The sequence below is a fragment of the Pseudochaenichthys georgianus genome, chromosome 3, assembly GCF_902827115.2.
Source record: "Pseudochaenichthys georgianus chromosome 3, fPseGeo1.2, whole genome shotgun sequence".
Taxonomy (NCBI): Eukaryota; Metazoa; Chordata; class Actinopteri; order Perciformes; family Channichthyidae; genus Pseudochaenichthys; species Pseudochaenichthys georgianus.
The window spans coordinates 2,840,381-2,849,796 of record NC_047505.1 but is presented as its reverse complement, the minus strand read 5'-3'; positions in this window follow the sequence as shown (position 1 = coordinate 2,849,796).

Genomic DNA, 9,416 nt, shown 5'->3' with positions numbered 1-9,416 from the left:
CGATCATTTATGTTTATGTCGCCGAATTGACATGAAAGCACTGACAAATATGAATATACTGTAGTCAACTTCATTAAAACGTTATTAACGTGCCTAAACTCAGTAATTCACCATTTCTACGCATGACAACACACTTTGTCCGTGTTTGGCTCTCGAAGCGTTCCCGCATTGACGTCACTTCCGGCTTCCCCCAAAACTTCAAAATGAGTGAAGGAATTTCCCCGCGATGTTCGAAATTATTGATATTTAATGAAACGGTATCGCTTTTTCTTTTTTAAACTGACGGTTCGAGATTACTAGTAGCCCAATATTTCATTGCACAACAGTTGTTGGGATGCTGTCACAGGCTCTTTAAGTCATGATGTGAAACGGTTAACAAAGAAAAAGGGAAACTCAAGCTGCTGCTACACTTTATTTTATTTATCTAAAATTAAAGAGCCTGTGACACGGTTTTCCCCCATCATCCAAACCCATCAATTTGAGTACATATTGTCCCCTTGAAAACCGTTACTGAACTGATTTTGGATATTTGTACTTTGATAACCATTAATCTGCCTTCAATGTTGACAATTTTCTGGATCTTCTCGCGGATTCTTCAAGTCCCGCCAAATGATGGGTGACGTCGTTGCGGGCACAGCGCTCCAGCTGCACCGTCCAGGATCCCAGCATCTGCATGCAAACCTTTATATATATACAGTCAGATGTAAACGCACGACGGCGCACACAGCAGCAAGCTCAGACAGCGATGACAGGTTAATGTTGAACGTGTCAGAGAGCTCATATGAGGCTGAAGGATCGGTTTATGTTGTATATTCTAAGTTTAGGAATGAGGTGCGTCAATATGGGCGATCATACGGTCATGTAGCCAGTGGTGGAATGGGACTAAAAATCATCCCGGGACTCTCGACCGGCCCACTTCGGTACCGCTAGTAAGCTGTCAACGGGGGGAGTGGGGGATGTAAAATACAAATATAATGTATAATGTCTGTGTCTTTGACATTAGCGCTGCTAGCCACCTGTGCCCTGTACTACGAAGCCAGTTCAACAGACCCTGGATATGTTTGAGTAACAAACAAACTAACAACAACAAACTAACAAACGAGATCTCGCTAAGCGGTCCTACGACGCTGGTTATCAACTCGGTAAATCAAGCCAGGGTTTCTCTCTCCAGCTGAGAGCGCGTTCACGTCTAAGACACGAGTGGATCTGACTTTAATTACATTTGTCTCGAGTGTTTCGTCAACATAATGTGTTAAATAATACTTCTGCATACAGTCTGTGACACTGTGAGTGTTGCACGGCCAGATGAGGCTGGAGAAGCTGACTCAGATAAGGAAATATATGATATATTATGATATTATATGATCGATGATCTGATTGATGATGTAATATGAATGATAAGTGCGACACGTCGGCGTCTTCTCTGCATACGGCAGTTTAAACTGTATTTCCTTTATCCTGTAATATGACTTGAGAGATTTAAACTCCGCACACTGAGTTGATCTCTTTTCTATAGACACCGGAGGCGGACAGCGTCAGGTAAAATAAGTTATTTAGCCTTCTCAAACCTGAGCCTCACGCGCCGCCTATGGGGGATGTGCTAGTTACTTATCCGACCGGCCCACTTCGGTACCGGCCCATCGGGATTCGTCCCGATGGCCAGTCCGCCACTGCACCCAGCCCACGTAAACTGTCAACGGGGGGAGCCTCGCTGCGGGGAAACGGTGGACCTAGTGTCCCGATCGGAGTGGGAATAATAATAATAATCCGTGCATTTTATCCATTAATTTCCCCAACATTGTGGTAAAAAACCACACGTTTAATCCACGTTGTTGGTGTACTACAACTACAAAAAGCATCGGTTTGTTTTCTCATCAGGAAATGCAGACCGGCTCAAACAAACGATTTTTAATCATCATCCTCACTCATCATTTAATGTATCATATGTTCGCCGCATTGACATGAAAGCACTAATAAATGTAGTTTCATCCACTTGAGTTTATAACCACAAAAATAATCGATTTGTTTTTATATCACATCCGATAGGGGGAAATTCAGCAGCTCTCACTCCCGATTTTTAATCCTAATGTAATCATCATCTTCACCACGATCATTTATGTTTATGTCGCCGAATTGACATGAAAGCACTGACAAATATGAATATACTGTAGTCAACTTCATTAAAACGTTATTAACGTGCCTAATCTCAGTAATTCACCATTTCTATGCATGACAACACACTTTGTCCGTGTTTGGCTCTCGAAGCGTTCCCGCATTGACGTCACTTCCGGCTTCCCCCAAAACTTCAAAATGAGTGAAGGAATTTCCCCGCGATGTTCGAAATTATTGATATTTAACGGAACGGTATCGCTTTTTCTTTTTTAAACTGACGGTTCGAGATTACTAGTAGCCCAATATTTCATTGCACAACAGTTGTTGGGATGGTGTCACAGGCTCTTTAAGCACTTTTAAGATGCACATATTTTCAAAAGCTATTTTATTTATTTTCTCTATTTTATTTTTAAATGCAGCCCGAGAGGAACATTACACATATCCACAGTATTTACTGTAGCCTATATCTGTATAGTTCAATGTTAATAAACAATAAATATTGTTGTTTTTGAATTGTACTTTCTTTATTTGATTGGCAGTCAGCTGTTGATTACATGCAGACGTTGATAAAGCTACAGGTCACTTCAATATATATCACACTAATTCATGAAGCAAGTTAGACATTTTGATGTTCCGGACCTTTGCATGGGGACATTTTCTCTAACTGGACCTCGCTGAATTTGAGTTGAATACCCCTGGTCTATGACAACACTGTGGTTGAAGCAGACATGTGGTTAATGTTGAGAATTCTAACAAAACAACGTTCATGAAAATACTGTCGTTTAAGATGTAAATTACTTATGTAACACATTAAACCGTTGACAACGCAATCGTGTCTCAACACAAAATATTTAAATGGTTTATTTCTATAGACTACTAGCAATACAAAATATGATTACATATTCTTTATTAAGTTTTATTTATTTGTCTATTCCAGAATAATTTATTTGACCCAAACCATTCTGGGTATAGAGTGCTACAGTGCTCCTAAAACCCGGAAGTAAGTTAACATTTTACCACTTCCGGTTCCTTCGACAAAAAGCAATGGGATTTCTCCATAGGGTTTTGGAAAATATCTGGAAATAAGGTCTGTGTTTGACACAAATTTAAGAGACGGATCACGTTTTATTCTACGACATTAAATACATCAGCAGTGACCCCACTGGTGATTTTTGAAGAGTTTACGTGTCTGAAAAACGATGGTTGTTACCAAGTGGCTGAGTAGGACGACAGAAGTTGTTGAGGCCGTTTTACGTCATTACACCGAACACGTAAACCCTCCTCTAAGTTTGTTTTCCCCGTGTTCTGCTTGAAAGCAAGTACCTGCCTCCTGCAAACTGTTCAAACAAACGCTTCTTGTACCATTTTGAATCTGTAGTTTTGAATATGGATCTTAAGTTGCCGTGACGTTGAAGCAGCGACCCTTATAACGTTAGCATTTTGCTTCTGACGACTAGATTTATGATTCAAAAATGATAAAAGTAGGGTAGACCAGGGTTTCTGTTGGCCGGCAATTACCGGTTTTTAGCTGGTAAAATGTATTCTTTTTCAAAATTCAAAACCTGCCGGTCAAAATGTCCGGTAATAATTAGGGAGGCTCCGATCGATCGGCCGCCGATCATTATAGGCCGATATTCACTCTTAATAGTTTGATCGGTGCTCTCTATAAAGGCCGATCAGGAGAGCTGGATCTGATCGATATGGACACAAACGCGAGGGAATTATAACCAGACGCAGAGATCAGAGATCAGCTGCTGAGTCTGACCGAGACACGGGCCGTTTCTCAATGTCGAGTATACCTGCTGCAGAGCCACTATTTCAAGTATACTACGTCATAGAGTGGCGCAGAATGCTGGGCATTTAAACAGTCCTTCGGCGCCACTCGATGACGTAGTATGCTTGAAATAGTTGCTCTGCAGCAGTTTTACTCGCGATTGGGGCCCAATCCCAAACCGCCCCCTACACCTACACACTCCCCCTCCGTTTGTGCGTTCGCGCGGAGGGTCCGCCATATTAAGTGCTGTTCCAAACCAACGAGTGTGGAGGGGGAGTGGGCTATCAAGCCCTCAAACAGCAAGTCTGCAGCGGTGCTGACTGGAGACCGGTCTCTACCTGACCGGAGTCACGCTGTGTGTGTCCGTCGGGAAACAAGCTGTTAAAAAGTAGTTAACACAGTTAAAGATGTTTGGAGTTTTATTTGAGTTATTAATTTACTTTGTTTGTCAAAGAGATGCTGATTTGAAACCATTGTTACATACAGTTACAGCATTTCCTGTTTCTGCTGGAGAGAGGGGAGTTTGTCCAAAAGTTTGCTGCTGTATTTATACCCTTAACCCTTAATGGAGGGAACTTCATTCAGCTGCGAGTGTGGCTACAGACGGAGTTCACTCCGTCACGAAGGGGTAGGGTCGAGGCCGAGGGGGTGATTTGGGATTGGGCCTGAGAAACGACCACGCAGCTCTGCATGATCACCTGAAGCCCCGCCCACTGTTTAGCGAGCTGCATGAGAAACTGACGGGCTGTCAGGAGAGAGAGGGAGGGAGAGAGGAAAAGAGAGGATCCGTTTCTCCCGTGTTATTATCCAAAGTTAACGTAAACTTTCATGGGAGCCTGCCTGCAGACCTCCACTCCCAGGACAGTTCCGGTGCAGACCTCCACTCTCAGAACACCTCCACTGTCAGTACAGGAAGTGACGATTCTGACGCGTTTTTTTCCCGCCCACCGAAGGACTCGTTTGATGGAAGTTTTCAAATCACAATGGAGACTCATCACGGAGGTGATGAGTCCGCCCACCGTGCACTTTGGGTCGGCCTTGGTCAAGCCCTTTTGACCCCCCCAGCCTGGTTCTCGTAAAAGTTTTTCGCTCAAATGACACCATGGAGATAGGGAAGGGAACCTTCCACTATATAATATATAGATAATAAGTGTCAGTGCTATTTTATGTTGTATTAGCGTGCATTTCCTGTTCGGAAAGTGGCGCCTTGGCTGTACTGATAGTAACTACAATACAAGGTGTCCGTATATATCTATATATATATATATAGATATATACATATGTATATAATAAGTGTCACGATCTGATTTTATTTTGTATTTGCGTGCATTTCCTGTTTGGAAAGTGGCACTGTACTGATAGTGGTGATTTTATTTTGGAATTCTTAGCGTGCACTTCCTGTACTGACAGTGGAGGTGTCCTGAGAGTTGAGGTCTGCACCAGAACTGTCCTGAGAGTTAAACTTTTGAATAATGTACTTTATATACTACAATTAGTTTGTTTGAATGTAATAATTATGTTGTTTGTTGTTTGTGGAAGCGCATCATTTATTGAAAAATGAATCTGAACTTTTCGATTTGTTACGATTACGTTTTTTTCGACGGGAGTGGTGGGCCTAGGTATAAAAGTCACGGCTCGCCACTGTGTTCAATGCATGACAAAAAAGTTTCTCCCACCTTCCTTTTGGTTTCGAGACGCCGCCTGTCTGTCTCCGGTCTCTAATCCGTGTCCTATCATACCTCATTGTCTTGCACTGCTCGTGACGCTGACATCATATTCATTATCAAACATCTTCAAGCTGCACACAAACCATGGATGTATTATTGACAAGCCTTAGGGGCATTCTTCTTCATCCTCTGGACACATTGATATCAACATTGTAAACTATAAATATTCTGACGTAAGTTTACATTTAATTAACATTTTGGGTATTTTACACATTTAAAACCAACTTTTAAAATTATAAATATTGACTGAAATGAAATACCTCTCAAAAAGGTTCAGCCACTTAATATCACCTAGCCCTGGTTTTTAAACGACATCATCCAATGTCATACTCGTGCTGAAGTGTGCACTGGTCTTAGATGTCCAGGGTTGTGACAAAATGCCACGGTTTTTTGAAAGGTAATGCAAACCTGGGCCTGATTTCTCTAAAGAGAAATTAAAAAACACTGCCACAGTGTGACATTTTTCTTTTTCCTATGCTTAGTATTTTGTATACATTCAGATGTATTGATAATATATTTGTGCATGCATTTGTTTGTATATACGCACATGTGTACCATACCCTCCCACCCTCTAAACTAGGGATTCCCCAAATGCCACCGTGTAATTTGAACAATGGCTAGCACTGAATATTCTCAGGAGACAATTAAGAGCTTGATTCAGTCATCTCTTTAAAGTTGATGTCCACAATAACCACATGTTGCCTGTCTGTGTGCACTGTTTGCCATGTGTGCACTGAGCTGGCTACAATCAGAATCGGCCCATTTACTTCTATGTCCATTTCACTTTACCCACTGACTAAAGAGCGAAGAATATATTCATAGTAAGCACTAATATGCTGTGGTCTTCTTTTAACATTTGAAGTGCACTCAGTGGCCAGCTCTGCTTTCACTAACGCTGTTTTATATAAACCCAATCTCTGTGAAAGCCCTGCGCCTCCCACACAGGAGCAGGCTGACCTCTCCTCATGCTGCATTGTGAAAGTGCTCTCCTCACTTTTTTCTTGTTACATCGTTTTCTATCTCCTTCAAACATAATCACATACATACTGTTGCATGATTGAAATACTTCGGCCCACATATCCGCTGGGCAGGAATGAGCAAACTCTAGTCCATACTGTTATAAAAACCCGGTCTATCATCCATACCTTTCACCAGCTCAGACTCCCCTCGTTTCAATTTGGAGCAGTCTTTTGTGCTCTCTGATTTTCAGTGACCAAATGACAGTGTCTGTATTGAGTAATACCTCAGTGCTGGAGCCTGGTACGGGGCGTGTGCACAACGGGAGGTGATAGCCCCCCTTGTTGCCTTTTCTACTGTCATCTAAAGTGAGGAAAGGCAGGCGGATACTTGGACGACACACGTGGCATGTACACACACACACACACACTCACACACTCACACACTCACACACACACACACACACACACACACACTCACACTCAACTACAATTTCAACTAGCCTTGGAGTTAGGCTGCGTTGGGGCAGGTTCTGCATGACACAGTAGTCAGCAGAGAGAAGTAATAGGCAGTATACAAAAGTGTTTCAAGCTCACTTTAAAGTTGAACTACAAATGGATCGTAAGTAATTATATTTTGTATTTGTATATTTTCTTTATATTGTAGAAAAATCACCAGTGGCAGTTTTTCCTTTTATGAAAATATGGCTGTCAACAAAATCTATTAGATAATTAACAATTTAATCTTTATGAAAAAACATGGTTCCAGCTTCTTAGTTTGACATTATGATGATGATCAATGTAATGTTTTAAGGTTTTAGACTGAAGGTTGGACAAAACTAATAATGTAAAGATATGTAATAGAGTAATAGCTATTCTTCACATTGCTGTTTTTTTTAACATGATTTAGAAATTAATAAGTGATTGTCCAAATAAGCCATTAGGGGATTTTGTATAAGGCTTTTAACAGCATAAAGGTTTAACAGCATGTTGACCATCATGGTAACTATCATGAAATATAAGCCACTAAATCTCTAGCATGCGCCTTACATCATCTGCCCGACAGAGGCCCAGTCCGTCGCTAAGCCAACAGTGACAGATGTGTGCAGGTGTAGAATGTGGCTCTGCTTCATCAAATAAAGGAAGGGTTGAGGAGTGTGTAACGCTCTCCCAAAGCTGCTCCTCTGCTCCAGCCGTCCGCTCTCTTCCCTGCAGGACAGCTAATGACAGACATGTAAGTAGGCAGCGTGACTGTTGTGCTGCACATGGAGGTTGTTGCCGTGGTTTCTCCGCTCAGCCTCGGGGCGCAGATACAGCCGAGCTCCAGCAATCTGACAGCAGCCCTAATCCAGGCCAGGTCTGCGGCTGTTTGCTATGCATCCCTCAGGTATGGAATAAATACAAGGCCGGTAAGCAGGTCTGCGAGCCGGGCGGCCGCAGGGGGTGGAGGGCTTTCCAACCGTTGCCTTACAAGCCTTGACGGGATGTCTCTCATCCATATATGAAACTTCATAACATTTAGGCTTTTCACAAATAAGAACAGCTTTGATCTCCTGTGGAAAGTCATGCAGTTTTAAGGTCCAACTTCAAGGGCCATTAGCTGCATTTTTATCAGTTAGCGAAGCTGCTTGGCAAATTTCTGAATGTCAAGTCAGGGTGTGAGGCTAGCCTGGAGATCAGAGACGCCGCTTTGTGATTGGAGGGTTGGCCCGTTGAGTTGGGAGAATGTGGTTGAGGGAAGAGGATGAGTAATACCCTCCCTCCCACTTCAGCTGAGTTACCTTTTAGCGAGGCACTGACCGTCCCACTGGGTAAAGTAGAAGCATTAGATGACACGAAAAGCTGTTCAGTTGTACTGTTCTCTGGGCCTATAAGAAGAACGAAACATGAAGGAGAGTTCCTTTTGCACTTTCTAATTACGGAACCTTTTCAAGTGTGTCTCAACATGGTTGCACCCCCACTCCTTCCCTCCATTCCTCCCCGAAGCTGCCACAGGTAGAGCACCAGGTGTGCCTGTTTAAACCTGCTGTGTAATGTGTGGATTAGTAGAAACCTCTAATGGCTCAAATCTTCAGAGCTCAGCCACCGAGGGGAGAGAGGAGCGAGAAGAAGACAGGCAGAGAAGAGAAGAGCTGGGTAAGACAGCCATGATCGTAAACTGATCAGTCTTGAATGGGCAGTCCAGCTGTTTGAATGTACAATAGGTGATATAATAATAAGACATAAGGAAACGAGTGGCAGTTCTCTTGTATTCTAACGTGTAAACGCTGTTGGTGGCATGCCACTCTCACAGGGACTTTTACTTTACATCAACATACATAATGTGTGGTTATGAATGATATGGAAACATAGTATTATTAAATGATTATAACATTTAGAGCTGAGATGATTGGCTGATAAACTGGCAGAGAATAAATGGGTACTATCAATGAATCAGTAAATACTATCATATGTCATGTTTCAAGCAACAATCCCATCACAGGAACATGCCATATGCCCTTGTGTTTTTATATACTTTCCATAAGTTAAATATCTATATATTTATATTTCTTACTTCCTCTGCAGCAGTGACCATCAACTGGTGGCCTGCGGGCCACATTCGGCCCGCCAGACATGCTCATACGGCCCGCACGGCGTGGTGACTGGCGTTGGCGGGGTGGTTAGTGCAGTGGTTCCCAAAGTGGGGGAGGCGCAGAGGCATGGGGGGGGGGGGGGGGGGGGGGGGGGGGGGAGACGGTTATTACAAAGAAAAAATCATAATTTCAAAAATGATTGATTGGAAAATATGTGATACATATCTGCGTGGGGGTGTTGCAGCAGAACGTTCCTCTGTAGCGCCGGTACCTT